The 19,044-nt window shown below is 42.3% G+C and overlaps 1 protein-coding gene across 10 annotated transcripts in view; it reads right to left on the reverse strand.

Annotated features, from left to right (window-relative positions):
* Positions 1–19,044, reverse strand: part of syngap1b (synaptic Ras GTPase activating protein 1b) — a 132,319-nt gene that overhangs the window by 57,055 nt on the left and 56,220 nt on the right. Inside the window, exons 1-2 of one of the 10 annotated variants that reach the window (XM_020609697.1) lie at positions 3,590–4,986; positions 2,500–2,931 (exon numbers count right to left, since the gene is read on the reverse strand). The exons of 8 other annotated variants lie outside the window; for them this stretch is intronic. The gene's annotated coding sequence lies outside the window, so the exon portion shown is untranslated. Of the gene's footprint in view, positions 1–2,499; positions 2,932–3,589; positions 4,987–15,868; positions 16,026–19,044 lie in introns of those variants that run through there. One more of the 10 variants, XM_020609698.1, reaches the window with a different exon arrangement.

A 19,044-nucleotide genomic window follows, 5' to 3' on the forward strand; every position in this document is an offset into this window, starting at 1 on the left:
AACAGCTGCCCTCCCCCACTGTAAACAGTTTCGGCAGGGCACTGCTTCCCCCTCCTGAGGCGCTGGATGGTTTGCCAGAATCTCTTCAAGGCCGACCGATAGTCCTTCTCCATGGCCTCACCGAACTCCTCCCAGACCCGAGTTTTTGCCTCAGCAACCGCCTGGGCTGCAGCCCACTTGGCCTGCCGGTACCCGTCGGCTGTCTCAGGAGCCCCACGAGCCAACCAGGCTCAAAAGGACTCCTTCTTCAGCTTGACGGCATCCCTTACTTCCGGTGTCCACCACCGGGTTCGGGGATTGCCACCACGACAGGCACCGGAGACCTTACGGCCACAGCTCCGAACATGGTGTTCGTTATGGACAAACTGTGGCTAGCACAGAAGTCCAATAACAAAACACCACTGGGGTTCAGATCGGGGGGGGCATTCCTCCCAAACAAGCCCCTCTAGGTGTCACTGTCGCTGCCCATGTGGGCGTTGAAGTCCCCCAGTAGAACAATGGAGTCCCCAGTCGGGGCCTTTTCCAGCACCCCTCCCAGGGACTCCAAGAAGGCCAGGTACTCTACACTGCCATTCGGCCCGTAGGCACAAATGGCAGTGAGAGACCTATCCCCGACCCGAAGGCACAGGGAAGCAGCCCTCTCGTTCACCGAGGGTAAACTCCAACAAATGGCGGCTAAGCTGGGGAGCTATGAGCAAGCCCACACCAGCCCGCCGCCTCTCACCGCGGGCAACTCCAGAGTAGTAGAGAGTCCAGCCTCTCTTGAGGTCAAAAGGAGGGCAGAGAAGACTTCTACAGACCCCTCACATCCTGGGCACAATCTGTTTGAACTCCTCCTCTCTGGATGGCACTACAGGTCAGGGTATGCCAAAACAACTAGACACAAGGACAATTTCTTCCCAAAGGCTGTCACTCTCATGAACAATTAACTATGACTGAAGCAACAGGACCTGGCAACCACTGCAGTGCAATAACTGTAACTAGTACCGCTACATGCACTAGTCTGGTAGCTCGAAATGTGTATATAATGTTTATGAATAACACACTGAGAACCTCTGTCCCAGAAATGGATTCCTTGTATGCTCAACATACTTGGCAATTAAAGCTGATTCTGATACATCTTAAAGGGTCTGGCCTGTAACAGTGGTCTATGTTTGCAAATAAAAGCTGCTGTGGGTACCTTCTCTGCCATAGCTTGCTAGCTTCAGCTATAAAAACAGAGCAGTAACACATGTGACTGCAACTACAATGCCTTGTGGGGGACCCTTACTTGCACACTGAGTGCAAGGGCAGAGTGCACACAAGTAGGAAGTATAGGTTGACAGGCAGGTAGGCCATTCAGTGGTTTTGCTCGGGATGAATAAAATTATTGGCTAGGTGTTTTTCAGTCCTGCTTCTACCACAGATGACATTTATTTCTTTATGTTGTCAGTGCTTTTAATGGATGGATTTCCATTGGCAAAAATACGCCAACCCTACCTTTAACTTCTGAGCCAGGAGCTTCATTCAGAGCTGTCAGTGAACTGCCTGCTGATTACTTTGCCTCAGTGGGAAGTGAAGGGAGGGGGGAGCGAGTGAGCGTCTTTCTGCTCCTCTGCAAATGCACTGCAGCTTTAATGCAAGCAAATTAATGGTCTAATTTTGTTCTAAGTTTATGTTTCACATTGGGAATAATTTGATTTCTAGAGCAAAGAGGAAAAAGTAGAGTCTGATCTTATTCACCAGACTAATGCATGTCATAGTACATTATTAACTGCTTTCCCCCACAGTGCAGTTCAACAACATCAGACAGCCACCAGACAATCCCTAAAAGACAATGTTCTTGCACCTCACCAACCTAATCAACAATGCTCAAAGTGGCACAAAACAGGTGTGGAATTTATGCTGTCTTTAATCTTTTATTGTGCTTTTATGTTTGTGAATGAGTTGTTTAACAGGCAGAAATACTAACTGAGTAGTCCGGCATTAAAGGAGCAACATAAATATTCTGTTTTAGGTCGACTTTTGCTCGAATATTACATTGCGTGTGAGGAAACAGCAGATGGGAAGCGGTGAGCTATTTGTGCTCTCGAGCTTGACGACAGACCCACAGAAACACACAGAGAAAATTGATGTCATTGCACAAGAGTTGGGTGAAGACTGGAAGTACATTTGCAGCACACTGGGAGACAGCTTTTCCTGTCTTATATAAAAGAACTGATTGTCAAAATTAGTTATCAGGTATTGTTAACATCGATACACTCAGAAAGCATGAGTGCTGGTATGAAAGGCACAATACCATTTATCAACACCAGTGTAATCTTTTCAATCTTGGACTGTAGTTACAAGACTGCAGTTTTAAAGGACAGGAATTATTTCCAAGATTAGCAATCAAGTACAATTTGCAACAGCAAAACATATACCTGAATCAGATGATATAATGAGATGGATTCACATAAGCAGTATATGAATTTTATGGGAATGAAAGTCCAATGAGAAGATGCATTATATGTGTCCTACCTAGATCAGGTGGGGCTTGTTGTGCTTTGTGTTCAGACTTCTGGAGACAGTGTCTCTGTGTTTCCAGTCTATGTGACCCCACAGTGAGCTGATGCCAGCTAAGACTGGAGGTGTGTTCACTGACTTCCGCCTGTATTCCAATGAGTCTTGGAGTCTGTTAGAAACTGCAGCAGCTTCTTAGTTCATGTTACATTCCACAGAGCATCGACACTTGTTCCAAATCGACACTCCAAAAACACACAGTGATATAAACTTCTATAAATAACTGAGTGTGTTGGTGTATCTGCAAACAGCACCTGCCGACAAGTGTCATGACACAGGGGTTTGTCTGACTGTCTGATCAGAAGGTAACCATCCTCTGGTGGGTTTATAAGGCCATGTTCAAGCTCCAGACAGAGAAGTATTGCTCAAATAGTCAGCACTCAAATCAGCCTAAGAGAAAAACAGGGAATCAAGAGGACTCACACTAAAGCAAAGCCAGTGAAATCCTTTCCACTTCCAAAGCCCAATGGTGCAAAACACTTCCATGTTACAAATGAATGAATGTTGGCTTTAAATCTATCCACGACCTTTGACTATTTCATAGACAAATAGATATACGTATAAATGATAAATACCTGTCTCCACTACCAAGGCACCTGGAAACAGGGCTCCTTCAAAGTATCTGGATATATTATAACAATGAATATAAAAAATACTATAATAACCTTATAATAAATTTAGGTACAATACTATACAAATATCAGAGAAAACTATAAACTATATATTTAGATATTATAAACAAATATAGCCTAATAATATTTAAAAGAGAAGAAATACCACCAAGTGCAACATGGTGACCATAAACATACTACTGAGCACCACAGACACACTATAGAAGTACCTATATAAAGATTAGAGAAATATTACTGTCTTGGGTAAATCTGACTTATCAACTACAAACACGTTAGGCTATTAAGACAAAATCATTACTACACGGAATTAAACTGGTGTAATGGCTTGTAGGTGGGAGCAGGTCCTTTCAAAGCATTGCGCTGCACAGGCACATTCGCAACTGCAGGCCTTTACTTCTCCAAAGTGCTGAGTTTACCTTTTAGATGACCCAAAAGTGCCAAACTGATAAGAGTACAGGGTGACAGTTACTAAGTAGGCCACTGTTCGTTATCTCGCATCTTCAGACTAATTAGGGAGAGGTACAATGACAGAAAACACCCCCAAAGCCAGTCGAGTGTTATAATTTCACACTCAGGCGTTGTTCATCCTCGCCCCGCTTCCCCTCAGCAGCAGCACCCTGCTTCTTGAGCACCGGCAGCAGCGGATGTTCCGCGGCGAGTAGTCCCGGCTGACAGCTCCCCCACTCCGCCTCTCCTTGTCCTCTCTCCCCGGTGCCCTCCGCCCCGATCCTGCACTCGCAATTCCGGTGACCGACAGAAGATCCGCTGAGGCCAAGCTCTCTCATCTTTTAGATGGGAATGTTTCTGCAATCGTTTCCTTAGTGGGTGTCCGCCTTGTGCATGTCAGAAACGAACTTGCCAACAATAGGTGAGGGAAAAGTAAGCACGTTCTGCTCGAGACTCACAAAACTGACGGCGATTAATTACATTCTAAATCTATGCATGCACATAGAGAGAAAAGAGCTGCATGTGGGGATGTGCATCCGTGTGTGCACGTGTGTGTGAGAGTGCGCGTCCATCCCCGTGTGTGCTTGATTGAGCGGTGCGGTGCGCAATGGGTCCGCCTCTCTCTATGTGCGCCAGTGTACAGGCTGATTGGACGCGCACCGCTCAGCTCTCTGCTGTGCCTATTTTTTCTGATCGGACTCCTCCAGCGGGGCAGTCAGTAAGCGAACAGTAGAAATTAAAAGAGAAGCTTTAATTTCCAACCCAGGCGGAAATATGTGGACAAACAGCAAAAAGCGCAGACCGTTGTGGAAGAGAGAGAGAGAGAGATGCAAGGAAGTGAGCCACTGAATTGGCCAAGAAGCAAGCAAACGCCATAAAATAAAGTAGTGTAGGAACTGCAGTGCCTAAGAACTGAACGTGTGCCAACAGCTGACAGGCAGCACAAGAAAAAACGAGGCGATAATGGCAAATTAGTCCCTCGTCTTTCTTCCCACCAAACCGCGGTTCATCCTCAAGTAATCCGCCTGGCAAGCGGTGGATGTTGTAATGTCGTCTGTCTACTGCCTGGATGAAGATGATCCTGCACAGGTGGGCAGCAGAACAGTTTAGGGAGGGAGAAGCACTGCACTGATGTCCTGCGCTACAATCTCCCTCTCTGTGTATTCCCAGAGAGGAAGAAAGAGAGATGTTTAGAAGGGGTGGGGCGGACTGGATCCCTACTGGGACCTGAACCCCTCAGCACTTGTTCCTCCTACGTCCCGCTCTCTTTTCTTATGCCTCTCCTTTTTTTCTGTTTCCTCTTTACCTTCTGTTGACGTGCCCACACAGCGGTGTCGAGTTCAGAGCCAGGGGCAAATGTGTGGGAAGCATGCAAGCATGTTATTACTCACGCAATATACAGTATATCCACAAAGCCCTGAGTGTACCACCTGCCCATGCAGACTGTCACGCGCCCACAGGCAAATCATGACCAATCAAAACTAACTATTAGAAAGCTTTCGGCATAGATAAGCAATCAGCACTTCCAGAGGGGTAAAGTGTATCTTAGATCTGTTTCCATGACAATCTCGGGTTTGGATCAACTTTTTAACCATTGTACTACTGTTGCTGTACTAACCACACCACAGTCCCTCATCGCTGGGGAGATAAAGGCGGGTAAAATAGTAATAATAATGATAAATAAACAAAATAAAAAAGAACATGGCGTCCATGCAGGTGTGAATCATGATTTTCCCACCTTGGTTACTGCATCTTTGTGTAGTTCCACATCCAAAAATATTTATATGAGGCTCTGCAGCTACAAGAAGGTGGTAAAACTGACATCTCTGCTCATGCCATCTTCAAATACTTTACAAGCACCAGCCCCTGCAGAGACAGGGTTTAGAGATTCCAACAAACATTTCAGCTACTTTACCCCCACAATTTTCTTTCACTCCTCCTCTCCCCTTGTCTTTTCCACTCTCTCCCTTTCTCTGTAGCTTTCACATTCTCTCTGTAACACAGTCTGTCTGTCTGCTCTATAATTATTTCCATGGTTACCATTAAAGATGTGAAGCTAAGCCTGATGTACTATGGTAGTAATCTTTTTCCTCTCCTCTGCCTGTTCCCTCTGTCCTCTCCTCTTATCTGTCGCTTCTTCTTTTTATGCTGCGTTGCTACGTGCATCTCTGCAGCCTTCTCTCACACTCCTTTCTAGCATTTTTCAGCTGCTACATGTACATTCTGCTTAAAACCAACATTTAATTTGGAGGCTTGTACAGCTTCAGTGTGTGCTCAAATGTAATCCATATATAAGGAAGCCAGCCTGTCTCATAAATCATTAACTGCATCATGTGAAAAGTTGTTGTTCTCTATGTGCATGCTAAAACACTACAAGATGCTTGTAGCTTAACATGGAGTTTTTTTTTACTAATAAAATTAGATAGACTGTTTGTTAAATATCCACCCTGCTGAAACATTTGCGAGCCAGGCAGAGCGAAGCAAAATGAAAGGGTTTATTTTAAGTTTCACCAACTTGACAACATGCAAAGTGTGATTTGGAACATGAGATAATTTCCTCTCGTGTTAATTTCTACACATTTCTCTTATCCAGAAATAAACCACACCGTATTTGTGCCCCATGTATAAACTCCTATCTGCAAATAACAATCTTAGTGAAATGTGATGCAGCTGTGATCTGCACGTGAGCACTTTTTGCAAGTTGCTATGTGAAACTGGTCCTGGGATTCTGGAAGTTAAAGTCCCTTCATTTTTGGCATATAAACAATGTGAGGTGACTGGCAGTTGGAGTATTTCCAAGGCTTAGATGGGCATGAATCATCACTGTAAGTGATGAGCAGCTGCGTTAGAAAGTATCTGGTTCAAAGCCACAAAACTGTGGGCAAAAACACTTAAAAGAAAAGCGCGACGGTTTAGGAAATAGGTTTATTAGCTGTCTTGCCAAGAGTTGGGCGAGAAGGTTGATACTATTTTCATGTCTAATCAGTAAACTGTCATAGGAGACAAACCAGCAACTGTTGACATTTAAAAGCTGGAATCGGTGAAGTTTTAGCATGTTGCTAAAACATGACTAATTAGAGAGTACAGGTTATTATAACTGCAAACAGTTAAGCATCTGTTGATCAACTGATTGATCAAGTTGTAAAGTTATTAAATTATCAATGCGTTATGTAAAGTTGCCCCTGAGAGCTGAATTCAGTTTCAAATAAAACTTTCAAATGGGTATTTACATTGCTTTAAAAAATAAATCCTTATAAAACTTATTTATCCCCTAGGGACAATTAAAAACAACATGAGAAGTAGACCAGCAAGTTTATTATTTTGAAACAAACTGTTGTTTCAACTTGGTCAGAATTTCCTGAAGTTTCAAGCTCTTGTAACTGTTCTTGTTCTCTGCTAGTAAAGACTAAAGTCATGCTCACTCATCTTATGACTCCCTGGTGCGGCGTCAGTGCACATACAGTAACTTCCCTGATGCTAAGGACTGATTCTGATTTGTTCTATTATTTTGCTCATTTTATTGTTACAAAAAAGACATTTATCATAATGACTACTGCAATTTGTTTTAGACAAAAATCCTTTCAAACCCCATGACCTATTTACAGTACTAACAACCCAGAGTCCATCTCATACACAGTGCTTTCATCACAGCTCACATGACTTGTGATGGCAATGATTTCATGCTGCCGTGTCTACTAGCTGACCAAGTGCCATCAGCTCCATTTCCACAGTGGAACCACAGTGGAGCACACACCAGCTTCTGTCAGCCTCCATGTTTCAGATGAACAGATAACGGGATGTTTGGGCTGACAGCAGAGCAAGGAACCAGAAGAGCTGTAACAGGAAACACACTGTGACAGCCAGACCCCTGAAGAGCTGGAGAAGAAAATGGAAAGATGGGAAGAGGCGGGTGTTGCACTGTAAGACGTGCCTCTGACAAAGTCTTGTATTCTGTGATGTTGGATGGTTGAACAAGGCGTGTGGGCTACACACGTGCACGCTGCCACCTGACTGAATCTGATGCCAAGGCAGGAGGATGATGCAGTGCAGACCATGCCAGTATGGGACTGGCATGGCCCATCTTTTCATTTTACCTTTGATCTGGCCAGTAGGGTCACTCTGACTGATTAGGCAGCAATTGAATTAGGACAGTATGTATTATGATTTGATAAATGATTTTAAAATGAGTAGAAAAAAAAGCTTAAGGCAGATGTTACCTCAACAGTTTTCAATGCTCAATCCATCATGGCTGTCCAAACTCTATCACAGTGGCATCAGAAACCCTTCCTGTTGCTGTGTAGTTTTACAGGGACTGAGGATGGCATTGCTGGCTGCCATGCTAACAAAATGGATGGCATTAGTGCATTACTATCATAAGGCCAGAAAGTCCACTGGCATCACCAATGACTGCAGTGTGTGGAATTTCCTGTTTTTCAGGTTGTGTATCATGGGTGATCTTGATTTAATTTGACCTTTCAAATTTTCTAGCTGATGTGTGGTTATTCAGAAAGAAGTGCAAGGGACAGAAACTCATGCAGAATATTGGTGTTGACTGTGGGAGGATGCATTTGATCACCTTCAAAATAAAAATATAGGATGTAATGAATAGTTGCTTCCAGTTAGAGAGCTGTAACTTTTGAAATTATTAACAAGTGTAATGGTTTTAGGACACAAAACCAAATTCAAAAACTAAACGGGTAAGGTGAAATAAGGTGGCTGTTAAGTGGGAGTAATTGCTGATCATTATCACATCAAGTGATCCCTTGTAATGACATTATACTGCTGATTGGTATCAGCTCTGGAAAGGACCAGCACTGTACACCTTGCTCCCGTGAAATGCCTTGCAAGAATAATCCTCTGTACTACAGCTGGGCCGGTTTTAGGTTTAGATGCCAACAACAATAGTCACTGTTTCATAATTTTATCCAGCATTTCATATTTTTCCACTGACATTTTACAGATTCAAATCAGAGCATTTGCAAATACAAGCCCACATTTTTAACCTTTAAAATACTGCCACCTGCCAGCAGTGCATCAACCACCCACACATCTCTGCAGCTCTTGTTTTCTGCTATCCAGTTATTGCAAAGTCATCTGTGAATCATCACTGCCTCGCCAACTGCTGCTGTGAGGTGACTATCAAATTCAGTCGGTGCTCAGATACATCCTTGTTGGAAGCAATCTTCTCAAGTTAGAAAGCACAATTTTCTCATGTGAGTCAAGTAATTCTACAGTCTGAGGTGGACTGCTGGGTAGATATCATGGGTGCAATCATTTCTGATACACAGCTCTGCAGCTTGGACATTACAGCATGTGTTGCTTTGGTGAGTGTTTCTGTTCAGCATCCTTGGTGCATCCTGGGCTCTCTTCCCTTTATTCTGATCAGGTAGCCAAATTTTTGGCAACTAAGCCAAACTGAGAATTAACCGGAAGACTACAGATGAGTTATTCCTTGAAAGCATCATTCTGTATCAAAGTTTTACTAATGTTTATTGTTCTGTAGGTAAACAGATGGCAAAATGAGAAGCTGATAATCTTAACTGATTACACACATGTTTAAAGTGTCAGATCACTGTGATTCTTACAAATTCGGTTCTTTCCATGAGAACTTGGAAAAAACAAGAAGCACCAGGAAGACATTCTGGGATATGATGTTTCCTAAAAACAAATCACTGACATAAGTTAAACCTCCATGACAACATGAACACATCGCTGGCTTTGTCACATCCACCTACACATATGTACATACTTACTGAGGAATACTGTGCTGCGTATACTGCACTGCACAAGACATGGCCTCTTTCATTTTGGCATGAGAGTGTTAGTGATGCCACAGCACTGTCAGGTAGGAAAATGATCACATGCACATATCAGACAGGTTTTGTACATACAGTACAGGCTGACATACAAGAAACAAAGATGTTTGCAGAAATGAGCCCTTAAATAAGTTTTCTGAGGCTGAGGCAAGCACACACATGCAGCCACATCTTACTCCAGGGTGAATAAGACTGCATGCATCAGCATAGAGAAGCATAGAGCCTTGAGGTGACAGAGACACAGAGCTAGTGGTGGCCTGACAACACCAGCCCCCCACGATACTCACTCCCCTCTCTTTTTTAATTTCTCCTTTTACTCTTCCTCCAGCACCTCCCTCTCTCTCTCCACCTCCAGTCTCTCTCTTCCCAGGCTGCATTACACGGCTGTTTGCAGATATTCAATTAAAAGGCTGCTGGGTACAAAGTGAAAAGCCTAATGGTACCACAAACACACACACACTTACACACAAATACACGTACCAGTAGGTGCAAAGGGATGGGGAGGATTTAAGATATTTGTCACTGAGACACAATTGGATTTATGTAAGAACTGTACAAGGCCGTATATTCTATCATTCCACTGAGCTCTTATTTTTACTCTAATATGTTTTATGCTGAACACAAAGAATGCCTTGTTTTATGATTCTATTTTAGTTTTCTCAGAGGATTTCTCCGTGATAAAGCTCAGATCTATGTTTAAATCAATCAGAGTTGACATAGTTCTGTGGAATGTGATTGTATCTTTTGGGTTCCTCTGGATTTGGTGATAAATACAAAGCATGTTTTTCTTCTTTAAAGATCAGGAGGCAAACTTGATTTATCACAATCTGATAAAAATAAGATGGAGTAGATGGTGCCTACCCCTCAAACAAGTTTGCAGAGGCAATCTCAGTATTCTTCATGTCAGCCTACAGCCTCCTTTAACTAGGAAACAGAAAATGTGTTTCTCTACTGGTTGCTCTAGTACTTGACCCACAGCCAGTGTGTTCATTATGCAAACCTATAGACACCAGTCCATAGGGCAGTAAGGCTAGGTGTTACCTAGCAGCTGCCTCCTTTTTGATTTCAGCGACTCTGGAGAATTACTTCACAGGAACAGTTTAGCTCACAAAACCCCAGAGTGGTTTGTTTTCAAGGTGCCACCAGTAGCATTTATTGTTTTCTAAAAAGTGCAATAAACAACCTTTTTCTGACCCAGAATTATCAGAATTCATCAGCAGTGGCTGGATAAGCTAGCTGATCAACACTGTGAATTCAGAGTGCACACATGAAGCAAGCTGCAGACCTGTGAGTACATAAAAGACCACTGAACTAAATGAAGAGCATGCACAGTACTCTTTCTATTCCTCAAAATATTATATTGTGGATATGGAAAAATAATGGAGAAGAGATATGCAAGATGAACCACCAGAACAGCACAAATTGTCATTTTGTATGTGTAGTCATACATAACTAATCATCAGGGGGAAACTCTTTTCTGAAAGAGGCAAACTTTTCTTTACTGTCCAGCTGTTCAGCTCCATATCTGCAGGCTGCACATATCTGTTGTAATAAAGAATAATTCATTTGAGAAAAAGATTTGCCTGTGAGGAAAATGCTGAGCTAATACGTGACACAGCTTTTGCTTTAATTTCCCTCACCTCTCTATTCGCTTTTATGATTCATATATTATTGCTCTCACCTTAGGGCATGACCTTTGATGCGACTGATTAATGTCTCACTCTGACAGTTTATATGCCTCAATATAAAATTAGCATGAGAGTAAAAAACAACAAAATCAAAGACAGCAATTAACACCAGCTACTTGCTGGTCAAGTTTGGCTATTTAGACTGACAGGTTTAGGTTTTAGTATGTACCTTCCACTTCACCTACTCCAAAATACATCTGCAGATATGCTCTGTGTGAGTGCATCCCCCATCATTGTCTGTCTTCTGAACAACAGCTTACTAAATTTAAAATGTTCCCTCGTCAGAATCTCTCGGTGAAGCTTTGAGCTCTGCAATGGTTTCATCTGCATCACTTTATTGCAGTCTATGTCACACCCCGGCCTAGGTAACCACTAGGCTGACGTGTGCCATACTGTAGAATAACTAAAACACCCTGTGTTAACCTAACCAAAACCAAAACAAAGATACAGACATACAGCTCAACTAAACTCCCCCCCCCCCAAAAAAAAAACTGGAGAAAAAGAGAAAAGATAAAACAAAAAAGCTAACCCCACCTGTCCAGCAAAGGGATTGTAACAACAACTAACTATTTACAATAATGTTGAGAACACTAGAGGACACATATGCTGGTCCTGGGTCTGGAAGCCAGAAAAAGGAGAGCCCAGTTGGCTAGGAAGGCATTTTAATATCCTGGTTGAAGGCAGTGACCAATCACCACCTGACAGAACAGATCCACACCCACTCATTCCAATCGTACCCCACATTCTCCACCTGAGCTGTAATTGAGAGACAATTATACTCCTACACACACACATTCACAGATGAGAGAACAGTGTATGACAGAACAAATATAACCTTTACGAACAAGGTCGTAACAGTCTGATTAGAACAAAGTTTCCTTTGGTGACAGACTAACATAAGAACTTTCAATATCAACATAAGTATTGTTAGCTAAATTTAAATCTGGCTAAGAAAATGTTGAATGTTACTGTACAGTGTTTTGTAGACTGACAAGGCCCTCAAGGATTCTGACATTTCGCATTAATACGAATGAAAAAAGAGATGACCATTTTAGGACTAGAGACAGTCTTAAACTTGGCAGTGCAATAATAGTCCATTTTCAGATTACCCCCAAATTCTGAGTTGCTTGGCTTTGAAAAGGGTCCACATTAATATTGTTTTACAGTATCTGTCTGTCACAGAGCTGGCACTGATGTCTCCATTCACAAACTCTGTGTTGTTGTCATGCCCACCACCTTGTCATCGTCATCTTTCCACCACTTTGAGTGTACTTTTACTCTTTTGTCAAAAATAGATGTACTGTCAACTTGCCAGCAGCTCTGTCAAGGTTGCTGCACCTTGGTTTCCTGCTGCCTCTCTGCTTGATTGTACCACTGCAGTGCTAACACTGCAGCTCCTAAAACACTATTCACAATTCACACCTGGGTAGTTGATGCAATGCTGGGAGGTGGCAGGAAGCTAAAGGTTGCAGCAGTGCTTTGGTAATGTACTGTATATGAAGCGTTGCTGGTATGTATGGAGACTGTGGGAGGCCAGAGGACAGAAATACATAAAGTCAGAATACTCAGAATGAGCCATCACGGTCTCTGGGTTTGAAAGTGAAAACCTACAGTGAATGAGGAACACTGCCACCTGCAGCTACTGTTAAGATAAGCCTGAACTTAACACTTCACCCCAAAACTCTGCCTGAAGAGCTGTGAAGCATGCCAGAGTAAAAGACTGGTTGTAATGAGTGTCAGCCAGGTGTGAATGTGTGTACCTCAGTGTGAAGCAAGGTGTCACTGAGCACGTGCACTTAGAAGAAAACTGTGCTGAGAAAATGACTGGCATCTTGTCTGCAGGTGATATTGGTGGTGGTGTTATGATGTGACAAGTTTGATAGATTTAAATCCCCCAGGACTCAAAGAGCTGCATGAGGCAGTTTATGTCCCAGGAGAATGTCTGCCAAAGTCTCCAGGGGAAACCGGCAAATGAGTTGATGTGGTTTGGTGTGCCGTATGTGCAGGCATGACTGTCTTTGTTGTGATGCATGTCTACATCAGTGTGACTCAAAGTGTCCTCAAGACATTAAGACATTTGATGCCAGCTGGAAAGTATTATCCAACCAGAAAGCAAACATTTAAAGAATTGCCCTGTGTAAATCAAAACATGAATTTAGAGGTTAATTCCCAGGTGCATTTTATTTTCATAGCATTGTTTCTATCAGTTGTAGGATAAAGATAAGCACCTTTATTTGGCCAAGTATGTTACACACAAGGAATTTGCTTCCGGTACAGAACCAAGGCAGCCATTTGTGGCGCCAACTCAACCGATGGCTCTAACCATTGGGGGCAACGGGGGGTTCAGTGTCTTGCCCAAGGACACTTCGACTGCAGGGACCGAGATTCAAACCTCCGGTTAGGAGACAACTGCTCTACCCACTGAACCACAGTCACCATTGTGGTGAAATTGTACTCAACAAAACAATCTCAAACAAGCCAGACAGTCTGGTTGTAAACATATAGTTTAGCCAGACTTTTTAAACAACTTTGAAGCCAACACCAAAAGTGAGCACATCTAAAATGTTTGTAATAATTCAATGCACAGGAAAATAATGTGGGTCAAGGTCGGCCTGTTAGAAGAAGTGTGCACAATTATCATTCCCTTTCTTCAAATCATGTTTTTTAGCCCATCTGAATTCTTTTTAAATGTCTACATGTTCCCGGATCTCAGCAATAAACTAAGTAAAATGTTATTGTACTAAAAGGAATGATAACCATAACTACAGAAATAAGACCCAAACTGGAATTAGCCTTTGAAGAGTACTGTACCTTAATAGGCCCTTAAAACCTTGTTTCTCCTGACTTCCACCAGCTTGCCGCAGTGATGGAGCTGTAAGTGTACTCCAGGGTGTCAGTGTACCGTTAAATCACTGTCGGGTGTGGTTATAGGTGATACATTCTTCAACTACAGAGAGAAGTGAAACGCTGCTTTTCAGACTAGTGTCAAGTTACTTTCCATAGTGCCTTAAAATGTGGTTTCAAATGCTAAGTCTTAGCTAATAATTACATTACATAAATGACTAAAACAGAAGCCATCATTGGTAAAATTGATCTTTACTTATTATTTATTAACTGTTTAGCAGTGAAAAAATGAAGCTAATATGCTTCATCAGGACTGCCTGGGTGTAGGCCTGGCAACATGAGCAAACAGTTCCGCAGCTGTCGTCAGATATTCATTCAAATGTTTCTAAATCCTGACCACCTCTTTTCAACTGAGTGCACCTACTTCAAACCAGAAAATATGATTTCTTGGTCTTTAAGCTTTAAATGTGCCTGTAGATGAAATCTGCCAATGAAACTGTGCTTTGACACTGAAGCTGCTGTGCCCATTGTTTTTACATGTTCCAGTTTTGGCTAAACTGTTCGACCTAAAGCAAAAGCTCAAGACCCTTTCAAGGTATTGTGATTCATGATATGATAAGACCTTTTAAAGACCTGTACATATTATGCCTGACCTTTAACCAAATATCTAATGTATAAAATATAGAAAGAAAGCCACTTTCAGCTTTTCCCGTTTAGGGCTCGCCACAGCGAATTGTCACACTGATGACTCACATGTTGACATTTGGCACGTGTTTCACGCCAGATGCCTTTCCTGATGCAACCCTGATTCGAACCCGGGGTGCAGCGGCGAGAGCGCTGTGCCCTAACCACTAGCCTACCAGGGACTATCTAATGTATAAAATATGAATTCATATTAATCTACAGCATTTTATTTCCACAATACGCTGCATTTATGCATGGATTGCAGAGCCAGGTGCTGCCAGACAACACAGGCAAATGGTAGAGGTCCCAGTTCACTGCAGGATGCATAACAGCAGAGGAGGAAAAACAAACAGTGTGAGTGAGTGCTACATAACAGAATGAAATGTCTAACTGCAACAAAAGTATGTGGTGCTGCAGAAGAGTTCTGCTAGTCCCTTTTGTAAAGATGAGCTGTGCAGTGTGGTGAGAGCAGCCGAGTCTGCACCAGGGTCATTTTCAAATGCTTCATTAGTATAGCATACATAATGTGTATCAATCACTACCAGCCTGTTTGTGTGTCATCCCCCACACCCTTAGCATGTTATAAACTCATTTATACCATTGTCACAGTGACAGAAGCTTCATTACTTGTATCACCTTTGTCTATTGCTTTCTGCTCTCTTGAACTAGAACATGGATCGGGATGCATATTACTGTCCGAACCCGACCAGTACCCGAGAGTGTAGCGTACAAACCCAACCCAGATCCAACAAGCTTATAGTATATAATGTCTAAACCAGACCTGAGCCCAACAAAGTTGAGCTTTACATTGTTTCCCCCCTTATCATTAAACGAAGCAGACATTTGAGTGCTCCAACCATCTAGCCTAAATTTTGGCCTACGTGTCTGAACCCGACCTGGACCCAAACATAACTTCTAGATATCTGTCTGAGGCCTGAATCCTCAGGTACCAACAGATCCTGTTGAGCTCAGTTCAAGTATCAGCACTATCTCGTTTTCACCAACTCTCAAAGGTTCAGGTGTTACTACTGACTGAGGTCCTGTGCAGATGGTAGGTTATTAATTATTGTCACAATAAATATATTAAAGCTCAACTTCACACCAATTTCTAATAATATTTGTGTTTATTTTCATCCTAAACACAGTTGGATATATCATTTTTACCAGACCATAACTTTTTTAGATTAGCTCCGCTTCACACAATCTCTCTACATACCCCTTGGCAGCTGCTGAAGTAACCCCTGGGTTGAGAGTTACTGGTGCAGATCATCAGTATTTCCTTGCTCACTGAGCTTTCACAACAGTGATGTGTGCTGTGCAGATCTGTGAGTAAAGTCTTGCAATGAAACTGTCAGCTTCTCTCAGCGCCAGTCCTGGAACAGTAATAGAAAACTAATGAATGCAAATGCTACATATGATATATAAATACTGTTGTGCATCCAGCCTGAACTTATTAAACACTTAGAGAAAAGAAGTTGATTGGTTTGAAATCATCACTTTGAAACACCTTGAAGGAATGTAGTGTTTGCTGTGTGAACCTTTCAGAGGCTTAAAATGCTCTCATCGGTTCATGGCAGACTGAAGCAGCCCCTATGGACTAGACAAGATGCCGTGTGTGTGTTTGTGTGCTTAAGCTGACTGCCACACCTAAAACTGACAGCAAACTGTAGGGTTGAAGACCCTTGTGTGCGTTTAGCGGGTGGCTAGCTGTCATTTAAACCAAGGCCCGTCTTGCTTGATTCACTCATAGATTTTCACTTTATACTGTACATTCCACTGGCAGGGACCCTGCCCTCAGGAAAGGATGAATGTCAAAGGATTGTTTTTATATGGTGTAATGGTTAGGGACAGTGGTTTGGGGGTGGGTGGTATAGCTTTGTGGGCATCATGCAGAGAAGGAGAGACAAGATAAAAGGGGATGGACTGGGCGGGTATGAAAAAGCAGAAGCAGAAGACTAGTTTCAATGGGTGGTTTAATGTAATGAAGAACAGAAGCAGCACGTGTTTGGGCATGGTCCTGCTCCTGAACTTCAGATTAAAATCTCCATGTTAATGTATGATAATATAACTGTGTTATACATTATCACACCAGCCCACAGGGTAAATCACTCACAAAGACACTTCATGTTATATCATCATTTCATTTACATATAAATTTGCATAAAAATCTTAATTCATCTTGTTAAGGGTGTCCTGCCATATTATTTCAAAATGCAAGCTATGCACAATCACATTCAGGAAAGAAGGGGATCTGCTCGTCAGCCAGGTGGTGAGAAACCTTAGTCTTTTTCATTAGGTGCTTTCTATTAATGTTAGGCTAACTTGCTCCAGCTGACTAAATGTAACCACCCACCCAAACACCTGAGGAGAACTGCTATCCTCTTGTCCTCCCGACTCTCTCGTCTCAACTCAGAACGGCCTTGGATGTTTGAATGTAAAACTCTGCCCTCGCCATCTTGTTCAGCTGTTTTCAAGCTTTAGCTATTGATGCTCTGGTGAATAAAGGTGTTCAGTCATGTTTTCTGCAACCGAGAAATTATGCAAGTAAATTGTTTTCGTTCTCTGCATGCCTGGAAAAAAAATATATCAATGCTTCATTTACACAGCTGTGCTGCAGTTAACAGTGGCATTATTCCTGGTCACATTAAGTTAGTTTGGCAGATTCTCCAAAAAGCTGCAGGTGTCTGTAATTAATGCTCATCTCTCAGTTCAGGTCTTATTTTAATTTCTGCATATAATGAAAACAGAACTAAGAGTCAAGAGCCATGCAGGCAGCTCTTTAGGGCACAAAGGTTCATTTAAACCATAATAAAATACCTCTGAGTATTTTATATTTGGCTGGTCATAGTACCAAAGACAAACCTTCAGGCAGTTTCCTAATCTGCTTTGAAAATTTGCATTCAAACACACATCTGTTGGAACTATAGAAGATAACGTTATGGTTGATATCATGTATAAACAGTCTGTGTTGTGCTTTTACTTTAACTCTCTCAGACCTGGAGAGAAAGTATGAGAATAAGTAAAGACCAAACTCTGTACATTACAAAGGTGTTCAAATGTCATTGTCTCAGAGAGTTGATGAATCATTTCCATTTACAGTAAGTCAAGTTACTCCAGGCCTTTGATTTGGTTTAACCCTGGCTAAATGCTTTCAGTTTGGGGATCAATTCCAACAACTTCCAAGAACCAACTCTCCATGATTTCCAATATCATGATGACTTACTGTTTGCATAAGTTACTAAAATATTCAGTAGATAAGGCATCTTAGCAAAGTGTGGCGCTACTCAGTCAATTGATCCAAGCCAGTGGACATGCAGCTTCATAAACTGCAGCAATTGTTTTCAGGAGGCCTGTTTGTCTGTGTCCATCACAAGCTGAACACAACAGTGTAACAAACCATTTGTATTCATTCGAAGTTCCAACACAAGACAGCTAGATGATTCAGCAAATCTCCCCACGAACATAAGCCCAGGCTTCTTGGGAGGGGACATTCACTTCCCAGCGGCTGAATCGCAAGATTCATAAACTGTCACACTAACTCTGCTGCTGCAGCTCACACTGGCTCAAAGAGCTTCTACTGTCATGACACTCAAGAAGAACGCCTATTACTGAGCTTGAAGCATCTAATTATGCTGATCTATGTATATTACATTGCAATAGGCTGTAAATTTTTCTTCATATCTACTGTAGTCTTCCTTCTTCATACATTGAAAAGGGCAGATTTAAGCAGTAAAGTATTATTTTATTCTAGTCCCACTTAAATAAATCAGGGTTTTTTTTTACACTTTGAGTAAAAGTGCTGTAAGTGTTGGGGGTTCTTTCTAGTGTTGATGGAATGAGAAGAATTGTCCTGGCTGCTGGTCAAGTATGTTACTCCATATTAAGGTCACAGATTTAAACTATAGCAAAGTGCCCAAAACCAGTCAAATGAATGTGAGGCTCACTCATGTAATCACATGACAATATTATGCAGGTAAATTTACACTAGCAGAGACCCCACCCTCAGGAAAGGATGAATGTCATCTATGGTATAATCTTATGGACCGTGGTTTGGGGAAAAAGGGCTTTGGAGGTCCACACCACTCCCGGGCACCAGTGGACCCCCTGCACAGAAGGAGAGAAGAGAAAAAAGAGGGTGGGTATGAAAAAAGCAGAAGCAGAAGACTAGTTTCAGTGGGTGGTTTAATGTAATGAGGAATGGAAGTGGTGTGTGTTTGGGCATGGTCCCACTCCTGAACTTTAGCTGGGACCCTGCCCTCAGGAAAGGATGAACTTTGAATGAATGTTTGAATACAGTGTAATGCTTATGGACTTTGGTTTGGGGAAAAAAGGCTTCAGAAATCCACGCTGCCCTCGGGCAAGGGCAGAGCCCCAAAACCTTCTGTTAAATTT

The sequence above is a fragment of the Monopterus albus genome, unplaced genomic scaffold (assembly GCF_001952655.1).
Source record: "Monopterus albus unplaced genomic scaffold, M_albus_1.0 scaffold101.1, whole genome shotgun sequence".
In the NCBI taxonomy this organism is placed as follows: Eukaryota; Metazoa; Chordata; class Actinopteri; order Synbranchiformes; family Synbranchidae; genus Monopterus; species Monopterus albus.